Consider the following 22477-nt stretch of genomic DNA (forward strand, 5'->3'; position numbering starts at 1 on the left):
ATTGCATTGTGTTTAAAGACGCACAGGTTTGAACTCTTTACTTACCTGTAAGAAATAACAACGAAAGCAGTACTTACTATTTTACGGAGTTCTTGGTTTCACAACATATTTAAATGTCTTATTTTTCTAAATTGGGTTCAGATTTATTCTTTTATTGTTTGCCTCATTTATTGCCTCTGAGTACCACAAATGTTTTGCACTGTTCTCCGATAAGCCTAACTGCTCACCCACACTACCACAAAAAAGAGTGTTAGTTTTATCTACTTTTGCCTCTGCCAACAAATTGGGGATCCACGAACTATATGCAATGTGAACCTTTTAGTGCACAATATAGAGAGCCAGCTTCCTACAATTACCATGAGCTGCTGAAGGTTAAACAACGTACGCAGCACTAAGTCTCATGTCCATAGAGGCAGATACTATGGTTTAAACAAAATACTTTGATTAGGGAAGATACGACAGGTCTGTCGTGTGTCAGAGAGGCCATGGTCTTTGGGGATGTATGAACATGTGTGCGTATGAATGGGATATATGTGAATGGGTGGCACACAGCCTATATTTTATGTTCTTGTGGCACAGGACATACCTTTCACCATATGTGACACTGTTACATGAATAACACAAACATACCACCATCTTTTTTACATGGGAGAAAGTAAAATGCAGAAAAATGTTCTACAAAAATGTTCCAAATATGGAACATTTTTCTGCACTTAAAATTTCTCCCATTAAAACATTGTATTTTTCAGTTATAAATATGGCACAATGTCTACTAGCAAGAGGCCTACTGTTTGTAAATGTGACATTTTGAAATGGGAGAAATTAAAAATGGAGTTAACTTCATCATAAAGATAACTTTTTATGTGCATTTTCTGCTACTTAACAGCATTCAGAAACATAATTTGGTTCTAATGTCCCAATATTGAGAAGGACTTTTATTTGAGTTAAATGCCTCCGTGCTTCAGTTCTTCACCTCTGTGCCCCGGTCTGAACCCTAAGTCTGACAGAGCACTGCTCATTATCAGGTCCTGCTCTCTAAAATAAACACAGCCTTGTGACCCTGTGCTCAGATAAAAATAAACTCAAAGTTGGGAGCTACTCCTAAGGTGTCTGGAAGCTACTGGTGGGCTCACAATCGACTGGGAGGAGACACCTGTTATAGATACACTATCTACCGGCACAGGAGGCCTATGTGCCCTCCTCTTCTGCACACAGTGGACCTCCAATCCCAGGGGGAGGGGCAGGTTCTGTACTAGAACTGCCAGAGCCTTCTTACCTGAAGATTGAGCAGAGAAATTTGGGTTCCTTCAAACTGCCTTCTCAGGTGGTGAATGTTATTTTGCCAGCTTGTTGCCTTTCTACGAAATGAAATAGATGTATTTGGGGCATTGGTCCTGTTTTTTGTTTTTGGGGTGGGGGGAGGAAAGATTGACCCCCCCCCCCAACCAAAAGTTCATGTTCATTTTCTGAGATGTATTTTGTGCTTTCCTTGGCCTGGCAAGGATTTGCTGTAGGCACTGTTAAGATCTGTTTGCTGGCGGTCTGTCATTTCTTTATCAAATTTGCCATCATTTTTAGGCGTCCTATAGCTGTTTGTTTTTTTTCGAAAGGAGGAGCCCATTTGTTCCCCTGTCTCCTTTTGTTATGTCTTAGTGGGATCTCAACTAGGTAATAATTTTATTTATTGATTCACCCTTTCAGCCTATGCACAGTTGTCCTTTACAGTTGCTAACTTTAAAGACTGTTCTTGATCGTCATTACCCAGGCTCAATGTGTTAGCAAACTGCAAGTTGTGTCTGTTCACAGTGTTTCACATGGGTGGGTTCATTACTCTACCAACATTCTATCTGCCTCCTCATCCTACCAGTGAAGAGGAGAGGCTACACTACTTGGATCAGTGCAAGGCATTCAGCTTTTACGTTGACTGTACCTGAGAGTCCTGGCTAGAAGATCAGCTCTTCCTTGACTGTGCTGGCTTCTCATGGAAAGGACGCTTTAGAGCATCAGGGCCTATTCCATCAGGGTGACTTCTCTGTTATTGTGCAGGCACATTTCTCTCACCACAAGGTTGTGGGAGAGGGGGATCTGCGTGCAGAGGCTCCAGGCAACATGGGGGAGTACAAGAGGGGTGAATCCTGAGTTGACTTGGACTCTAGAGAGATGGGGAACTGGACTGACACCATTGGTTGGCTTCACCTCGGGTCTTGGTCGCCAGGTGCAGAGGTCACTTTGGGTGTAGGGCCCTTGCTGTTCCAGGGATTGCAGAGTCCTTCCCTGAAACTTTGTAGAAGGCAGAAAGTCCTTCTAAGTTTCTTGGGGGGTCAGCTGCAGGACAAGTTGTCTTTTGGGCAGAGTCTGCTGAAGTTCAGCAGGCAGGCTGGTTCCAAGTCAGCTGCCTCTTCTTTTCCTCTTCTGAAGGTGCGACTCTTCTTTGTCCTTTGCTTTGTAGCTAGTCAGGATCAGAGTGCTAGGGTTATGGGGTACCACCTAAATACTCAATTTAGGGGCTTTACTGGGCGTGCCAGGCAGTAGCTAATGCTTTTAGGGTGACTACAACCTTTCTGGGACCACTCCGCTGGGAAGGGGGCATAACCCTAATGCTAGTGCCCTAATGCCGTCTAAACAAGATGGAGGAATTTAGAAACTACAGGGAGTGCAGAATTATTAGGCAAGTTGTATTTTTGAGGATTAATTTTATTATTGAACAACAACCATGTTCTCAATGAACCCAAAAAACTCATTAATATCAAAGCTGAATATTTTTGGAAGTAGTTTTTAGTTTGTTTTTAGTTTTAGCTATGTTAGGGGGGTATTTGTGTGTGCAGGTGACTATTACTGTGCATAATTATTAGGCAACTTAACAAAAAACAAATATATACCCATTTCAATTATTTATTATTACCAGTGAAACCAATATAACATCTCAACATTCACAAATATACATTTCTGACATTCAAAAACAAAACGAAAACAAATCAGTGACCAATATAGCCACCTTTCTTTGCAAGGACACTCAAAAGCCTGCCATCCATGGATTCTGTCAGTGTTTTGATCTGTTCACCATCAACATTGCGTGCAGCAGCAACCACAGCCTCCCAGACACTGTTCAGAGAGTTGTACTGTTTTCCCTCCTTGTAAATCTCACATTTGATGATGGACCACAGGTTCTCAATGGGGTTCAGATCAGGTGAACAAGGAGGCCATGTCATTAGATTTCCTTCTTTTATACCCTTTCTTGCCAGCCACGCTGTGGAGTACTTGGACGCGTGTGATGGAGCATTGTCCTGCATGAAAATCATGTTTTTCTTGAAGGATGCAGACTTCTTCCTGTACCACTGCTTGAAGAAGGTGTCTACCAGGAACTGGCAGTAGGACTGGGAGTTGAGCTTGACTCCATCCTCAACCCGAAAAGGCCCCACAAGCTCATCTTTGATGATACCAGCCCAAACCAGTACTCCACCTCCACCTTGCTGGCGTCTGAGTCGGACTGGAGCTCTCTGCCCTTTACCAATCCAGCCACGGGCCCATCCATCTGGCCCATCAAGACTCACTCTCATTTCATCAGTCCATAAAACCTTAGAAAATCAGTCTTGAGATATTTCTTGGCCCAGTCTTGACGTTTCAGCTTGTGTGTCTTGTTCAGTGGTGGTCGTCTTTCAGCCTTTCTTACCTTGGCCATGTCTCTGAGTATTGCACACCTTGTGCTTTTGGGCACTCCAGTGATGTTGCAGCTCTGAAATATGGCCAAACTGGTGGCAAGTGGCATCGTGGCAGCTGCACACTTGACTTTTCTCAGTTCATGGGCAGTTATTTTGCGCCTTGGTTTTTCCACACGCTTCTTGCGACCCTGTTGACTATTTTGAATGAAACGCTTGATTGTTCGATGATCACGCTTCAGAAGCTTTGCAATTTTAAGAGTGCTGCATCCCTCTGCAAGATATCTCACTATTTTTGACTTTTCTGAGCCTGTCAAGTCCTTCTTTTGACCCATTTTGCCAAAGGAAAGGAAGTTGCCTAATAATTATGCACACCTGATATAGGGTGTTGATGTCATTAGACCACACCCCTTCTCATTACAGAGATGCACATCACCTAATATGCTTAATTGGTAGTAGGCTTTCGAGCCTATACAGCTTGGAGTAAGACAACATGCATAAAGAGGATGATGTGGTCAAAATACTCATTTGCCTAATAATTCTGCACTCCCTGTAGTGTTAACTTCAGCTCATCCACCTTCGGGCGTGACTGGCATGAAGTAGGCACGCCTCCTTATCTGACTAATTTTCACACATGCTGCTGCCAAAAGTGGGGTCAGGACAAGGGGGTCGGTCATCTCCACCAGCAGCTCAGTGCCGGTCAGGTGCAGAGATCAAAGAGGTGCCCAAAACACATAGGCTTCAATGGAGAACAGGGGTGTACCGGTTCCAGTCTGCCAGCAGGTAAGTACCCGCGTCCTCAGGGGCAGACCAGGGGGCTTTTGTAGGGCACTGCGGGGGTTCGTGGGGGGGACACAAGCAGGCACAGAAAGTACACCCTCACCGGTACAGGGGCGGCCGGGTGCAGAGTGCAAACAGGCGTCGGGTTTCAGATAGGAAGTAATGGGGAGACCCGGGGGTCTCTTCAACGATGCAGGCAGGCACAGGGGGGCTCCTTGGGGCAGCCACCACCTGGGCTAGGCAGAGGGCCGCCTGGGGGTCGCTCTTGCACTGGAGTTCGGTTCCTTCAGGTCTTGGGGGCTGCGGGTGCAGTGTTGGTTCCAGGCGTCGGGTCCCTTGTTACAGGCAGTCGCGGTAACGGGAGCCTCTGGATTTCCTCTGCAGGCGTCGCTGTGGGGACTCAGGGGGGTCGTCTCTGGCTACCCACGGGCTCGCAGTGCCCGGGGAGTCCTCCCTGAAGTATTGGTTTTCCACAGGTCGAGCCGGGAGCGTCGGGTGCAGAGTGGAAAGTCTCACGCTTCCGGCAGGAAATGTGAAGTCATTAAAGTTGTTTCTTTGTTGCAAGAAAGTTGCAGGTTGTTGAACAGGGCCGCTGTTCACAGGAGTTTCTTGGTCCTTGGTTGCAGGGCAGTCCTCTGAGGCTTCAGAGGTCGCTGGTCCCTTTTGGATGCGTTGCTGTTGCAGTTTTCTTCAAAGTTGGGAGACAGGCCGGTAGGGCTGGGGCCAAAGCAGTTGTCGTCTCCGTCTTCACTGTAGGGCTTCAGGTCAGCAGTCCTTCTTCTTGTTAAGGTTGCAGGAATCTAGTTTCCTAGGTTCTGGGGGGGGCCTAAATACTGAATTTAGGGGGGTGTTTAGGTCTGGGAGGGCAGTAGCCAATGGCTACTGTCCTTGAAGGTGGCTACACCCTCTTTGTGCCCCCTCCCTGTGGGGAGGGGGGCACATCCCTAATCCTATTGGGGGAATCCTCCATCCACAAGATGGAGGATTTCTAAAAGTAAGGGTCACCTCAGCTCAGGACACCTTAGGGGCTGTCCTGACTGGTGGGTGACTCCTCCTTGTTTTTCTAATTATCTCCCCAGCCTTGCCGCCAAAAGTGGGGGCAGTGGCCGGAGGGGCGGGCATCACCACTAGCTGGGATGCCCTGTGGCGCTGTAACAAAGGGGGTGAGCCTTTGAGGCTCACCGCCAGCTGTTACAGTTCCTGCAGGGGGAGGTGAGAACCACCTCCAACCAGTACAGGCTTTGTTCCTTGCCACAGAGTGACAAAGGCACTCTCCACATGTGGCCAGCAACATGTCTGGTGTGTGGCAGGCTGGCGAAAACTAGCCAGCCTACACTGGAAGTCGGGTATGTTTTCAGGGGGCATCTCTAAGATGCCCTCTGGGTGTATTTTACAATAAATTGCACACTGGCATCAGTGTGCATTTATTGTGCTGAGAAGTTTGATACCAAACTTCCCAGTTTTCAGTCTAGCCATTATGGAACAGTGGAGTTCGTGTTTGACAAACTCCCAGACCATATACTCTTTATGGCTACCCTGCACTTACAATGACACTGTAGGGGCATAGTGCTCATGCACATACGCCCTCACCTGTGGTACAGTGCACCCTTCCTTAGGGCTGTAAGGCCTGCTAGAGGGGTGACTTACCTTTGCCACAGGCAGTGTGGGTTTGGCATGACACTCTGAGGAGAGTGCCAGGTCGACTTAGTCTTTTTCTCCCCCTCAGCACACACAAGCTGTGAGGCAGTGTGCATGTGCTGAGTGAGGGGTCCCCAGGGTGGCATAAGACATGTTGCAGCCCTTAGAGACCTTCTCTGGCATCAGGGCCCTTGGTACCAGGGGTACCAGTTACAAGGGACTTTCCTGGGTGCCAGGGTTGTGCCTATTGTGGAGACAAAGGTACAGTTTAGGGAAAGAACACTGGTGCTGGGGCCTGGTTAGCAGGGTCCCAGCACACTTTCAAGTCATAACATAGCATCAGCAAAGGCAAAAAGTCAGGGGGTAACCATGCCAAGGAGGCATTTCCTTACACAACCCCCCCTCTTCCCACTCCCCCAACAAAACGAAAGAGGATGCAACTAACCTTTCCCAAGAGAGTCTTCATTTTCTAAGTGGAAGATCCTGGAAAGGCCATCAGCATTGGCATGGGCAGTCCCAGGTCTGTGTTCCACTATAAGGTCCATTCCCTGTAGGGATATGGACCACCTCAACAGTTTAGGGTTTTCTCCTTTCATTTGCATGAGCCATCTGAGAGGTCTGTGGTCAGTTTGAACTACAAAGTGAGTACCAAAGAGGTATGGTCTCAGCTTCTTCAGGGACCAGACCACAGCAAAGGCCTCCCTCCCAATGGCACTCCAACGCTGCTCTCTGGGGAGTAACCTCCTGCTAATGAAAGCAACAGGCTGGTCAAGGCCATCATCATTTGTTTGGGACAAAACTGCTCCTATCCCATGTTCAGAGGCATCTGTCTGCACAATGAACTGCTTAGAGTAATCTGGAGCTTTTAGAACTGGTGCTGTGCACATAGCTTGTTTCAGGGTGTCAAAGGCCTATTGGCACTCTACAGTCCAGTTTACCTTCTTGGAGGTAAGTTCTGTGAGGGGTGTCACTATGGATCCATATGCCTTCACAAACCTCCTATAGTACCCAGTCAAGCCAAGGAATGCCCTGACTTGAGTCTGGGTTTTTGGAGCTACCCAGACCAGAATAGTCTGGATCTTGGGTTGGAGTGGCTGAACTTGGACTCCACCTACAAGGTGTCCCAAGTAAACCACAGTACCCTGCCCTATCTGACATTTAGATGCCTTGATAGAGAGGCCTGCTGCTTGCAAGGCCTGCAAAACCTTCTTCAGGTGGACCAGGTGATCCAGCCAGCAGGAGCTAAAGACATCAATATCATCAAGATAAGCTGCACTAAAGGACTCCAAGCCAGCAAGGACTTGATTCACCAACCTTTGGAAGGTGGCAGGGGCATTCTTTAAGCCAAAGGGCATCACAGTAAACTGGTAGTGCCCATCAGGTGTAGAGAATGCTGTTTTCTATTTTGCTCGTGGTGCCATTTTGATTTGCCAGTACCCTGCTGTTAAGTCAAAGGTACTTAAGTATTTGGCAGCACCCAATTTGTCAATTAACTCATCTGCTCTTGGAATGGGATGAGCATCTGTCTTGGTGACAGAATTAAGCCCTCTGTAGTCCACACAGAACCTCATCTCTCTCTTGCCATCTTGTGTGAGGTTTGGGGACTAAGACCACTGGGCTTGCCCAGGGACTGTGAGTGCTCAATTACTCCCAACTCTAGCATCTTGTGTAGTTCCACTTTGATGCTTTCCTTAACTTGATCAGACTGTCTAAAAATTTTGTTTTTGACAGGCATGATGTCTCTTGTGTCCACCTCATGGGTACACAGGTGTGTCTGACCGGGGGTTAGGGACAAGAGCTCAGCAAACTGTTGGAGGACTTGCCTGCAGTCAGCTTGCTGTTGGCCAGAGGTGTCGTCTGAGTAGATCACTCCATCTACTGAGCCATCTTTAGGGTGAGAGGAGAGGAGATCAGGGAGAGGTTCACTCTCAGCTTCCTGGTCTTCATCTGTAACCATTAACATATTTACATCTGCCCTGTCATGAAAGAGTTTGAGGCGGTTCACATGGATCACCCTTTTGGGGGTCCTGCTAGTGCCTAGGTCTACCAGGTAGGTGACCTGACTCTTTCTCTCTAGCACTGGGTAAGGGCCACTCCATCTGTCCTGAAGTGCCCTAGGAGCCACAGGCTTCAGAATCCAGACTTTCTGCCCTGGCTGAAACTCAAACATAGCAGCCTTTTGGTCATACCACATCTTCTGGAGCTGTTGGCTGGCCTCAAGGTTTTTGCTTGCCTTTTCCATGTACTCTGCCATCCTGGAACGTAGGCCTAGTACATAGTCCACTATATCTTGCTTAGGCTCATGAAGAGGTCTCTCCCAGCCTTCTTTCACAAGAGCTAGTGGTCCCCTAACAGGATGGCCAAACAGAAGTTCAAAGGGGGAAGCCACTACTCCTTTCTGAGGCACCTCTCTGTAGGCGAAAAGCAGGCATGGCAAGAAGACATCCCATCTCCTTTCGAGCTTTTCAGGGAGCCCCATGATCATGCCCTTCAATGTCTTGTTAAACCTTTCAACAAGACCATTGGTTTGTGGATGGTATGGTTTGGTGAATTTGTAAGTCACCCCACACTCATTCCACATGTGTTTTAGGTAAGCTGACATGAAGTTGGTACCTCTGTCAGAAACCACCTCCTTAGGAAATCCCACTCCGGTAAAAATACCAATGAGTGCTTTGGCTACTATAGGGGCAGTAGAGGACCTAAGGGGGATTGCTTCAGGGTACCTAGTAGCATGATCCACTACTACTAGGATATACTGATTCCCTGAGGCTGTGGGAGGTTCACTCCACTCCCACTCTTTCAAAGGGGACCCCCACCACTGTAAGTGGAATGAGAGGGGCCTTTGGGTGGCCACCTGTCTTACCACTGGCTTGACAGGTGGCACAGGAGGCTCAAAACTCCTTTACTTTCTGGGACATATTGGGCCAATAGAAATGGTTGACTAACCTCTCCCATGTCTTGGTTTGTCCCAAATGCCCAGCAAGTGGAATGTCATGGGCTAAGGTCAGAATGAGCTCCCTAAACTCCTGAGGCACTACCACTCTCTTAGTGGCACCAAGTTTTGGATCTCTTGCCTCAGTGTAAAGCAGTCCATCTTCCCAATAGACCCTGTGGGTTCCACTGACAATTCCTTATGTTTCCTCAGCAGCTTGCTGCCTACGGCCTTCAAGAGAGGGACATGTTTCTTGCCCCTTGCACAGTTGTTTCCTTGTGGGTCCCCCTTGGCCCAAAGGTTCCAACTCCATAGGCTCAGTTCCCTCAGGGGATAGAACTTCTTCCTGATAAGAGAGGTTCTTTTTCTGTGCTGAAGCTGGTTCCCCAGTTTTCTTTCCTTATCTCTTGGAGAGTTGGGCCATTATTCCAGACTCCAACACCTCTTTTTCACCCTGAGCCTTGCACTGTGCCCTTGTCTTGACACACACACCAGTTCAGGGATACCCAGCATGGCTGCATGGGTTTTGAGTTCTACCTCACCCCATGCTGAGGACTCCAGATCAATTCCAAGCAGACAGTCTACTGGTATAGCAGAGGAGACTACCACCTGTTTCAGGCCAGTGACCCCTCCCCATTCTAAAGTTACCATAGCCATGGGATGTACTTTAGTCTGATTGTCAGCGTTGGTGACTGGATAAGTTTGTCCAGTCAGGTATTGCCCTGGGGAAACCAGTTTGTCTGTCACCATTGTGACACTGGCACGTGTATCCCTCAGGGCTTCTACTCTAGTCCCATTAATAAAGAGTTCCTGCCTGTATTTTTGCATGTTAGGGGGCCAGGCAGCTAGTGTGGCTAGGTCCACCCCACCCTCAGAGACTAATGTAGCTTCGAGGGGGCGTGGCCAACTGCGGGAGATGGCGCACGCTTAATCTCCTCGCTCCAGAGGGGCCGCTTTAACTTATACCGGTAAGCGTGCCGTCTCCGGGCGAGGCAACACCTAAAGACTGCTGCTGATCCGCGGACGGAGCCTGGAAGCAGTTGGGCTCCCCGCTTCGGATTCGGGACGTTTGGGAGAGCGGGATCGGCTCGCCGGCTCCGGAGCGGACCTGGGGCCTTCCCTCCCGCGGTGAGCCGCGGCCTCAGGTGAGGCAGAGGGCTGTGGACGGGCGAGCGCGGCCGACCCGGGCCGGAGAGGCGCCCCCGCCTGATGAAACCCTGGGGCGGGGGACGGGGGGCCGGGAACCCCCTCTGAGGGGAAGAGAAGCTGGAATTGAGCCGCGCTCGGTCTCGGGAGACGCAGCGCGAGCTGGAAGCCCCCGGTGGAGGGGGCTCGGTACCGCCATCTTGTTGGGAGAGTGACCGGGACTCGAGTGACGCTCCCGCGGGAGCGCAGAAACGATACTGAGCAGCAGGAGACCCCCCAACGAGACACTACCCACGGGGGCAAGTAAACCGTCGGGGGGGGGGGGGGGGAAAAAGGAAAAAAAAAAAAAAAAAAAAAAAACATGTGAAAGAATCCTGCTGAAAAGGAAAAAGAAGACAGTGGGAAGGAAAAAAACAAAAAAAAAAAAAGGAAAAAAAAAAATAAAGGTAATAGAGTGGCAGGACCCAAATAGGAAATAATAAAGAAAAAAGACGCCGCCCCAGCGAGAGAGAACGATTAACCTTGAGGCTAGAGCCGCCCGGGGGCGATTGCCGTAGTAGACGAACACAGAGCCCAGCAAAGTACAGAGGGGGGTGGACGTACAGGCCCTCTCTGACACCCATCCAGGGACCGAGACTGGGTCTGCGCCTGCCGGAGCACGAAATCACAGTGGAAAGAGGGCCTGTGAAGAGACTCGGGCCTACGCCTTGGGGGCGCGGTCTCCCCTGCGCGGCTTGGCTGATGCCCCCTAGAGCCCGTCACAAGAAGAAGGTCATGGACATGGCGCCCCCTCCAACACGCAAAGAGGTGGAAGAACAATCCAACTCGCAAATCAATGTACAGGAAACCCTGGACAGAATACTGGGGGCGATTGAAGACACAAAGACAACGCTACAACACGAAATCAGCCAAGTAGCAATTGAAGTAGGCCTCCTAAGGGCAGAGCACCACAAACTTGCGGACAGAGTCAAGGAAACTGAATCCATATTGGCAATAGTTGAACCGCAACAGAAGGATCTAGCAGCTGAGGTGACCTCCCTGACCGCTAGAGTAACACGACTAGAACGAAGGGCTGAGGACGCGGAGGGCAGAAATAGAAGGAACAACGTGCGCGTAGTGGGCCTTCCAGAGGGAGTCGAGCGAACTAACATGGTGGACTTCTTGGAGAAGTGGTTTAGTACAACGGTGGCACCTGGATGCCTAACGCCCTTTTACACGCTGGAGCGAGCGCACCGAATACCGTCAAGGCCTCTCGCCCCCGGTAGGCCTCCTCGTGTGGTAATTGCCAAATTACTGCACTACAAGGACAGAGACACTCTCATACAGAAGGCCAGAGAGATGGGCCCGTTCAAGATAGCGAATGGGGAGGTGACGCTATACCCAGACTACACTTTGGATGTTCAGAACAAGCGAACCTCGTTCCTGGCAGTCAAAAGGGCCCTTAGGGACGAAGGGATTCAATATTCATTGCTGTATCCGGCCAGACAGAGTGATACTGGAGGGGAAAACCACCTTCCTCCAAACTCCGGAGGAAGCATGGGAATGGCTCGAGAAACAAGGGCTCCAAGTGGGACGACCCAGTGGTGAGAACACGACTGCGGGCAGAGCTCGCCGAGCTCCAGGGGCGCGAAAACCCGGGATCCGCCGAAGTTGGCGCCAACACAAGCGCAAAAGGAAAAAGATAAGAGAGCGGCTCTGGAGGCGGCGACCCGAGTTGGAGCTGGAGCCTCACCCCCGGAGGACTCAAGAGAAGATTCAGACGGTACAATGGTGTCTTCGGCTGGAGACTCGACCTGCTCGACACATGCTCCCAAGGTGACGCCGCGGTCCGCGGATGAGCTTGGATAAACATTGCACAAGTTGGCCTGGCGTAGCGGCACAACAGAAGAATATGAGGCCCCTCCGGACCTGACCGCCCCCGAACCAGTAACTCGCTGGACTAAGCTAGCCTGGCGAGAACTGTAGCTATATGTTTAAATAAGTTGCACTGTTGCGTGATTTTCTGGGCTGCCTGCAGGTTGGTAGGCGCCCTGGGGTGGGGGAGTTGGGTTTTACAGTTATTAGTTAACTTGGCTAAGTGGGTGACGATATACGATAGCAGTAAAGGTTTGAACATGGGTGGGAATGGAGCGGTACTCTGGGGGCGCCAGGGACGCTATTATAAAATTAACTTATTAACATGGCAAACTATAATCTTTTAACATGGAATGTTAGGGGGATGAGCACTCCGGCCAAAAGACACAGAGTCCTCTCCTACTTGAAGAGAAGAGGGGTGCAAGTGGCAATGCTACAAGAGACCCACTTGATAGCTGGAGAGGTTGAGAAACTGAGACGCAGATGGAGGGGACAGGTGGTTGCCACAGAGTATTCAGCATATGCGAGGGGAGCATTGATATGGGTCAGAGCTGGGGTCCCACTGATAATAGACTCAACTGCCATAGATCAAGAGGGCAGATTTGTGGTGCTAGAGGGGAGGCTACACGGTATCCCAGTTGTTATGAGTTGTATTTATGCTCCCAATCAGGACCAAGTCCCCTTCCTGACCAAATTATCAAGCCACCTCACCCGCCAAAGCACAGGAGAATTAATAGTGGGAGGGGACTTCAATGCAGTAATGGACATTAACATGGACAGATCGACCCCGCCACTACAGGGCGCAGGGTCCACTAGAACAGCCAAAAAACTCTGTGAATGGCTGGGCTCCTGGGGGCTGGTGGATGTTTGGCGGGAACAGCACCCAAAAGACAGTGACTATTCTTATTATTCAGGCCTCCACCGGCTGCACACCAGAATTAACAGAATGACATGCACTGCGGGCCTTGCGCGTTATGTAACCCACTCAGAGTATCTTGGCCGCACACTATCAGACCATAACCCCTTGCTGATCACATTGAGTATTATAGAGGACAGACCCCCAATCCCATCGTGGAGACTGTCCCCCACTGCGTTAGAGGATCAGTCGTATAGAGAGGCCCTTCAAAGTCATTTGGCAGAACATATCAAAATTAACAGTGAATCCGCCACAACCAGAGCCACAGAATGGGAAACACTTAAGGTAGTAGCGAGAGGATTTTGCCTAGGTCAGACAGCGGGGGTGAAACGCACACTTGAAAGGGAATTGACCTCCTTAGAGAAGAAAATACACGAATGGGAAGTGAGACAAGATATTGGACCCCAGGAGAATGAGGAATACAAGCGGGCCCGCAGAGAGCATTCCCAGATCGAGGCACAACTTAGGTGCCACAACACACAAAAATACCTGGCATCAGTGCAATCAGAGGAGGGTAGATCGGGAAGGCTCCTAGCTTGGCTGATACGCTTAAGCGGAGGGGGAGAGCCCATCACAAGTGTACAAGACAAAAAGGGAATATGCAGGCGAAGTCCAGGCCCAATCAACGAAGCTTTTAAGGGATACTACATGCACTTGTATAGGAAACCCCATGACATGGGAGTAGAGGCCTTCCGAGACTCCCTACAGCTAATCGCTCTCCCAGCCTTAGACCATGTGGGGAGGGACAGCCTAGGGGGACCTGTAACAGTGGAGGAGATAAGTGAGGCTATATCGCAACTGGCTCCTGGAAAGACTCCTGGTACCAATGGCCTTCCAATGGACTTTTACAAAAAATATAGGACATTGTTAGTACCCCAGCTAGCTGAGGTATACGCGGAGGCATTACGCCGAGGAGAGCTACCGGGCACATTACGGGAGGCTTTGGTGATACCACTACCTAAAACAAAAAACAGGGAAGCACCAGTGACCGACTTCCGCCCATTATCAATGCTGAATAGTGACTCTAAGATCCTCAGTAAGATCATGGCTAACAGGCTGATCCCCCTAATGACCACACTGGTGCATACAGACCAGAATGGTTTCGTCCCTGGTCGCAGCACCTCATTGAACCTGAGGAGGGTCTTTACCATCTTACACATGCCAGCAACAGAGAAGCCTTTGACAGGGGTTTTATTAGCGGTAGACTTCGAAAAGGCCTTCGACTCGATCAGGTGGGACTACCTTAGGGCTGTGATGCTAAAGATGGGACTAGGTGAAAACTGGGTGAAGTGGGTGGACCTACTGTACTCCTCCCCATTGGCTAGGGTGAAGACGGGCAGAACGATATCTGACACATACCCGGTGTATCGAGGAACCAGACAGGGATGTCCTCTATCGCCGCTGCTGTTTGCCCTGGCAATTGAACCTCTAGCGGCCCAAATGCGACAGGAAGGAGTCGGGAGAGGAATTAACTGGGGTCCAAGCGAGCATATTATTTCCCTATATGCAGACGATATTCTGGTGTATTTGAGAGACGGAACCAGTGGCCTCCCGTGGGTTTTAAAGATACTTGAGAGCTACGGGGAATTGTTGGGACTTCATCTTAACCGCAGCAAAACATTTGTCTTCCCCATACTACCAAATATCGTGCGCCCTGAAACATGTCCGAAAGATATGAACTGGGCCCCTCGGACTATCAAATATCTAGGGATCCAAATATTTCATGAGCTGGCCGACCTTCGAGATAGCAACTTGGGTGGGGCGCTCCTATCCCTACGCGCCTCAGTTGGGTTTTGGCGGTCGCTCAAACTAACAACAATGGCCAGAGTGGCATTGTCTAAGATGGTGATGCTGCCCCGCCTCCTCTACTTCTTTGCTAACCTACCGGTATGGGTCCCCCCTGCATGGTTCCGTGAACTGAACACCCTGCTCCGGAAATTGGTATGGGATGAGGGCCGGAGACGTACAGCATTGACTACCATGTGCAGACCGATGCGAGCGGGTGGATTAGGGGCTCCTGACTTTGAGGCATATTACTTGGCATCTCAACTGCAGTGGGTGGCTGGATGGATGGTGGGCAAGGGGCAGCTGGACCTAATTAACCCCCACGGTTCGATGGACATAGACCGAATAATAGCACGTATGATAGAGAAGAAGCTGCCCCCCATTAGAGACAACATAATAACTAACACCACAAAGTTGTGCTGGAAAAGATGCGCGAGCAGGACTGGAGCTGGTCCACCCTACTCCCCGGCACTACCGATTTCGGTATTGCTCGTGGAACCGAAGGGAACCGGGGCTGGGGGCCGGGGATTGGGCCCATGGGGGGATGCGGGAGTGGTGACGGTGGGGGAGCTCCTCAGGGAAGGTAAACTACAGAGCTTCAGCGACTTGGTAGGGAAGCCTCAGGGTCAATTTTTGATGTACAGGAGGCTGGTGCACGCTCTGAAAGGCCACTGGGATACGATTAATGCAGAACCCGGGACCCACGGAGTGTTGCACCTCCTGCTGACTTTGGGAGAAGAATCCCACTTAATCACGAAAATATATCGAGCCCAGATAGAAGCTGCATTGGATCCCCTGCACTCACTCAGAGAGAAGTGGGAGAAAACGATCGGACATACACTGTCTGAGGCAGACTGGAACAGAGCTCTGGCTTATCCCCGGAAGATCTCGCGTAACACCCGGCTACAATATATCCAATATAACTACCTGCATAGAACTTATCTTACCCCTCACCGACTGTTCCGAATATATGGGGGAACCCCTAAGATATGTCCCAGATGTGGTGAGGGCGAGGCAGACTTTGACCACATGATGTGGAAATGCGCATGGTTACAAGCGGGCTGGAGGGTAGTAATAGAGAGCATGTCAAGACTATATGACACGGAACTGCCGTTCGCCCCCGATGTCTGTCTGTTGGGCCTAAAGACAGATATCCAACTAGGGAAGATTAGGAGTCGCTTCCTGGATCTTGCCCTGGCCCTCTACAAAAGATTAATTATGAGGGGTTGGAAAGCTGCTAACCCCCCCTCATTAGCTGAATGGAAAAATGACGTCAAGAGGTGGGCTGGAGCAGAATTGTAGGTCTTAAAGACTGAAGAAGCAAAGGGTATCCGGCAGACCCCCGTGGCCCCAGGTTGGGAAAAACTACTGTTGGGCTGGAATAACACAGGGGAAGAACCATTAAATCCCAATACAGCACCAGCAGAAATGGAAACCTAAACAGATACTGTAAGGAGATAAGGGATAAACCTAGGAACACTGCTGGCGAGAGTGAGAAAACATAACAATGAAATAGCTAGTAAAGAACAATGACAACTCATGATAAACTGCAAGGTGCAAAGATGAGTTGAGTACAATCGCACACAAGGAGCAGTAGGAGAACGCATATAGCAGATGACTATCCCTCCAGATATAGCCCCCACAGGGAGCGACTTTCACCACCTAACACAAAAACCACCCACAAATAGCCATTAAGTGTGTACATAGTTAAGTTCAAGTTGAAGCTGTTAAATGAGCATGTAAAACAATTGGGTAACAAAGAGACAAGGAATTAGACACTCAAGGAAACAAATATAGAACCCTAGAGCTAACAGGCAACAGAAATTGGATATAAACCTAATTGTGCGTTAAAACATGACATGAGACATCCGTGAACACATGCAAAGTGAAGTATCCTTTTAAGTGTTGCGAATAACGTGGATTATATGTTCCCATAAATGTAACTGTGAAAAGTAAACAGCGAACTATTAATAAAAACATATTAAAAAAAAAAAAGAGACTAATGTAGCTTCAGTGTGGACCCTGATTTGCTCTGGGCACACTGTTGATCCCACCTGGAGACTGGTTATTCCAGTGCTAACTGGAGTAGTAGTAGAAGTCGAACCTTTCTTAGGACAGGCTTTGTTTCCAGTTTGGTGCCTGCTGATTACAGCTACGACACCAGGCCTTTTTGGGATCAAAGTTTTTACCCTTGTACCCAAATGAGGATTGTGAAGAGGCTTTGGACCCTCCCTTCTGAGCAGGTTTTTGGGGCCCTGTAGAAGACTCTTTACTTTTACCCTTGAATGTCTTAACACTCTTCCCTTGGGGAGTCTTTATGACCCCTTTCTTTTGGCCCCTGTGGAAGTCTTGGTCACCCTAGTCTTGACCCAATGGTCTGCCTTCTTTCAAAAATTCTTGGGGAGAAATTAGACCTAGGTCTACCAGATGCTGATGCAGTTTATCATTGAAACAATTACTTAAAAGGTGTTCCTTCATAAACAAATTATACAGCCCATCATAATCATTTACACCACTGCCATTAATCCAACCAGCCAGTGTTTTGACTGAGAAGTCAACAAACTCAACCCAGGTCTGGCTCAAGGATTTTTGAGCCCCCCTGAACCTAATCCTGTACTCCTCAGTTGAGAATCCAAAGCCCTCAATCAGGGTAACCTTCATGAGGTCATAGGATTCTGCATCTTTTCCAGAGAGTGTGAGGAGTCTATCCCTAGACTTTCCAGTGAACATTTCCCAAAGGAAAGCACCCCAGTGGGATTTGTTTACTTCTCTAGTTGCACAAGCCCTCTCAAAAGCTGTGAACCATTTGGTGATATCATCACCATCTTCATATTTTGTTACAATCCCTTTGGGGATTTTTTTAGCATGTAAGTATTTTCTCTGACCCTATTAAAGTTGCTGCCACCCATTGATGGGAGCTAAACTCATCTCTTATCTTATCTTTCCCTTTCTATGGCTAGGAGCTCTCTCTCCAAAGCCAATCTTTTGGCCATCCTGGCTAACAGGAGGTCATCTTCATTGAGGCTGCCCTCAGTGCTTCCAGAGCTGTTGGACTCCCCTGTGGGAGAAGCAGCATCTCTGACTATCCCTTGTGGAGTCAGGGTTTGAGAAACCCTGGGCTCCCTAACTAGGACAAGAGGGGGGAAATTACCCTCCTGGTCACTAACTTCCCCCTCTGTAAGGTTGTCTTCATAAGGGGTTGTCTCTAGCAAACTCTGCCAAGAGCTCCTGGAGCTGTACTTTGGTAGGGTTTGATCCCGTTTTTATCTTTTTTATTTTACAGAGAGTCCGAGGTTCTTCTGTTCATTCTTTCTTTAGCCCAGCAGGGCTCTGATTTAGGCACCCTTAAATGGTATTTATCTGCCATTTCGGCCTTTCTTAGGCTACCTGATGAGCCCTCACTCTTTAAATGTCCTATTGTGAGTAGATTCCTAACTCCATTTATCATGCCTCTGTGGGACCTTAATCTTGTACTTACTTATTTGATCTGTACCCCCTTTGAGCCAATGCATAATTGTCCCTTGCGGCTCCTCTCCTTCAAAACTGTCTTTCTAATCGCTATCACCTCTGCTCGCAGGGTAAGTGAGCTACTGGCCCTTTCCTCAAAGCCTCCCTACTTGTCTGTGCACCCTGACAAAGTTCTGTTGCGCACTAGGGTATCCTTCCTTCCTAAGGTGGTTAAACCCTTTCATGTAGGCCAGTCCATCACTTTGCCTACTTTCTACGCACCCCCACATCCTTCCCATGAGGAGGAGACACTCCACCGTCTGGACCCAAAAAGAGCGTTGGTGTTCTACCTCAATCGTACTAAAGATTTCTGGGTGGACGATCAACTCTTTGTTGGGTATGTGAGTGTGAAAAAAGAGAAGGCGATGCAAAAGCGTACCATCGTTCGATCGGTGCTGTAAGGAAATGCCTCCTTGGCATGGTTACCCCCTGACTTTTTGCCTTTGCTGATGCTAAGTTATGATTTGAAAGTGTGCTGGGACCCTGCTAACCAGGCCCCAGCACCAGTGTTCTTTCTCTAAACTGTACCTTTGTCTCCACAATTGGCACAATCCTGGCACTCAGGTAAGTCCCTTGTAACTGGTACCCCTGGTACCAAGGGCCCTGATGCCAGGGAAAGTCTCTAAGGGCTGCAGCATGTCTTATGCCACCCTAGGGACCCCTCACTCAGCACATGCACACTGCTTCACAGCTTGTATGTGCTGGTGTGGAGAAAATGACTACGTCGACATGGAACTCCCCTCAGAGTGCCATGCCAACCTCACGCTGCTTGTGGCATAGGTAAGTCACCCCTCTAGCAGGCCTTACAGCCCTAAGGCAGGGTGTCCTATACCACAGGTGAGGGCATATGTGCAAGAGCACTATGCCCCGACTATGTCTAAGCAAAACCTTAGACATTGTAAGTGCAGGGTAGCCATAAAAGTATACGGTCTGGGAGTTTGTCAAACACGAACTCCACAGTTCCATAATGGCTACACTGAAAACTGGGAAGTTTGGTATCAAACCTCTCAGCACAATAAATGTACACTGATGCCAGTGTGCGATGCCCTCTGAATACATACCTGACTTCTAGTGTAGGCTGACCAGTTCCAGCCAGCCTGCCACACACCAGACATGTTGCTGGCCACATGTGGAGAGTGCCTTTGTCACTCTGTGGCCAGGAACAAAGCCTGTACTGGGTGGAGGTGCTTCTCACCTCCCCCTGCAGGAACTGTAACACCTGGCCGTGAGCCTCAAAGGCTCACCCCTTTTGTTACAGCGCCCCAGGGCATCCCAGCTACTAGAGATGCCCGCCCCTGCCCCCACTTTTGGCGGCAAGTCTGGAGGAGATAATGAGAAAAACAAGGAGGAGTCACCCACCAGTCAGGACAGCCCCTAAGGTGTCCTGAGCTGAGGTGACCCTTACTTTTAGAAATCCTCCATCTTGTGGATGGAGGATTACCCCAATAGGATTAGGGATGTGCCCCCCTCCCCACAGGGAGGAGGCACAAAGAGGGTGTAGCCACCCTCAAGGACAGTAGCCATTGGCTACTGCCCTCCCAGACCTAAACACCCCCCTAAATTCAGTATTTAGGGGCTCCCCAGATCCCAGGAAATCAGATTCCTGCAACCTGAAGAAACAAGAAGGACTGCTGACCTACAAGCCGCAGAGAAGGAGGAAGACGACAACTGCTTTGGCCCCAGCCCTACCGGCCTGTCTCCAACTTCGAAAACCTGCACCAGCGACGCATCGACAGGGACCAGCGACCTCTGAAGCCTCAGAGGACTGCCCTGGACTAAAGGGCCAAGAAACTCCCATGAATAGCGGCCCTGTTTAAAATCTGCAACTTCTTTGCAACAAAGAAGCAACTTCCAAGGACTTCATGTTTCCCGCCGGAAGCGTGAGACTCTACACTCTGCACCCGACGTCCCCGGCTCGACCTGCAGAAAACCAACACCTCAGGGAGGACTCCCCGGCGACTGCGAGCCCGTGAGTAACCAGAGACGACCCCCCTGAGTCCCCACAGTGACGCCTGCAGAGAGAATCCAGAGGCTCCCCCCTGACCGCAACTACCTGTAACAAGGGACCCTGACGCCTGGAACCAACACTGCACCTGCAGCCCCCAGGACCTGAAGGAACCGAACTTCAACGCAGGAGTGACCCCCCCCAGGTGACCCTCTGCCTTGTGCAGGTGGGGACCGTCCCGAGAAGCCCCCCCTGTGCCTGCCTGCACCGCTAGAGTGACCCCAGGGTCCCTCCATTGATTCCTATGTGAAACCCAACGCCTGCTTTGCACACTGCACCCGTCCGCCCCTGTGCCGCTGAGGGTGTGTTTTGTGTGCCTACTTGTGTCCCCCCCACCCCCAATTGCTTTACAAAACCCCCCTGGCCTGCCCCCCGAGGGGGCAGGTACTTACCTGCTGGCAGACTGGAACCAGAGCACCCCTGTTCTCCATAGGCGCCTATGTGTTTTGGGCACCTCTTTGACCTCTGCACCTGACCGGCCCAGAGCTGCTAGTGTGGTAACTTTGGGGTTGCCCTGAACCCCCAACGGTGGGCTGCCTATGCCCCAGGACTGAGACTTGTAAGTGTTTTACTTACCTCCTAATCTAACCTTTACTTACCTCCCCCAGGAACTGTTGATTTTTGCACTGTGTCCACTTTGAAAATAGCTATTTGCCGTTTTTACAGAGACTGTACATGATATTGTTTTCATTCAAAGTTCCTAAAGATCTAAGTGAAGTACCTTACATTTAAAGTCTTTGATGTAAATCTTGAACCTGTGGTTCTTGAAATAAACTAAGAAAATATATTTTTCAATATAGGAACAAGGCAAGTGTTCTCAGAACCAGTATGTCTGCAAAAACGTTGGTGTATGAATAGTGCACTAAGAGTGCTTGCTGCTCTCTATCCATCCTGGCTGATGAACAAGTTACTTACCTTTGTCAATGAATTATCTGGTAGAGACTATCTAGCTGCAGATTCCTTACCTTAGAATTCCCTGGCGTCTGCTTCGAATCCGGAATTTTTCTACTGAGCATTACCCTGTGCGTGCCGTCGGGTGGCGCCGTTCGGATCTGTGTGCGCCTTCCAGCTATGCGTGGCGTCGTCGGAGATGTCTGTGACGTCATGGTCTTCTATATAGGCACCACCCCAGCACGTGTACGTCAGGTCTTTTCCACAACTTCCCACGCCAGAAGCGCAGAGTCATGGAAGAACCAACTTTTATAATTTTGTTTTCTTCTTCTTCTGATTGTCTGAACAAAAAGACATGTCCTGGAGAAAGGGTAAAAACCTGAACAACATAATATATATATGTGCGGAGCAGGGAGGCTTGGGTGGGTGTAAGGAATCTGCAGCTAGATAGAGTCTCTACCAGATAATTCATTACCGAAGGAAAGTAACTTGTTCATCTGATAGAGACTTCTAGCTGCAGATTCCTTACCTTAGGATAGATACCCAAGCTATAAGTCCTGGTGGTGGGTTACGAAGCTATACTTCACACAAGTAACTCTGGCAAAATGCCCCTCTCTTCTAACCTGGCTATCTGGGCAGTAGTGTCTTGCAATCGTGTGCAAGGAAGCCCTCGTTGCAGCCTGGCAGATGTCTAGTACCGGCACGCCTCAAGCTAACGTCGTGGTAGCAGCTTTCCCCCCTGGTAGAGTGAGATCTCAAGCCCTCAAGAGGCTGCTTCTTAGCCAAAGCGTAGCAAATTTTAATGCAGAGAACGACCCAGCACAAAATGGTTAGTTTCTGGACTGCCTGCCCCTTTTTTGCACCAAAGTACCCCACAAAGAGTTGGTTGTCCACCCGGAACTCTTTTGTGCGGTCAAGGTAGAACGATAATGCTCTTTTTGGGTCCAGCCGATGGAGACGCTGCTCTTCTTTAGAGAGATGCAGTGGAGCAAAGAAGGTGGGCAGGGTGATATTTTGACCCATATGGAAAGGGGTCACCACCTTGGGGAGGAAAGAGGAACGAGTTCTGAAGACTACCTTATCAGGATATTTCGCAAGATATGGCGGTTTCGATGATAAAGCCTGCATCTCACTCACTCTCCAGGCAGATGTGATAGCCACTAAGAAGGCTGTTTTGATAGTGAGCAGCCGGAGAGGACAATTGTATAAAGGCTCAAAAGGAGCACACATTAGAAAAGTAAGCACTAGATTGAGGTCCCACTGGGGCATAACAAGAGGCGTAGGTGGAAACATATGTACAAGCCCTTTTAAGAATCTCTGTACAATAGGACACTTACACAAAGACTGTTTATCAGGCAAGCGAAGGA

General features: G+C 49.5%; 1 protein-coding gene across 1 annotated transcript in view; it reads right to left on the reverse strand.

Annotated features, from left to right (window-relative positions):
• Window positions 1–22477, reverse strand: part of GAK (cyclin G associated kinase) — a 1188967-nt gene that overhangs the window by 143225 nt on the left and 1023265 nt on the right. The window lies entirely within an intron of this gene.

The sequence above is a fragment of the Pleurodeles waltl genome, chromosome 1_2 (genome assembly GCF_031143425.1).
Source record: "Pleurodeles waltl isolate 20211129_DDA chromosome 1_2, aPleWal1.hap1.20221129, whole genome shotgun sequence".
Classification (NCBI taxonomy): Eukaryota; Metazoa; Chordata; class Amphibia; order Caudata; family Salamandridae; genus Pleurodeles; species Pleurodeles waltl.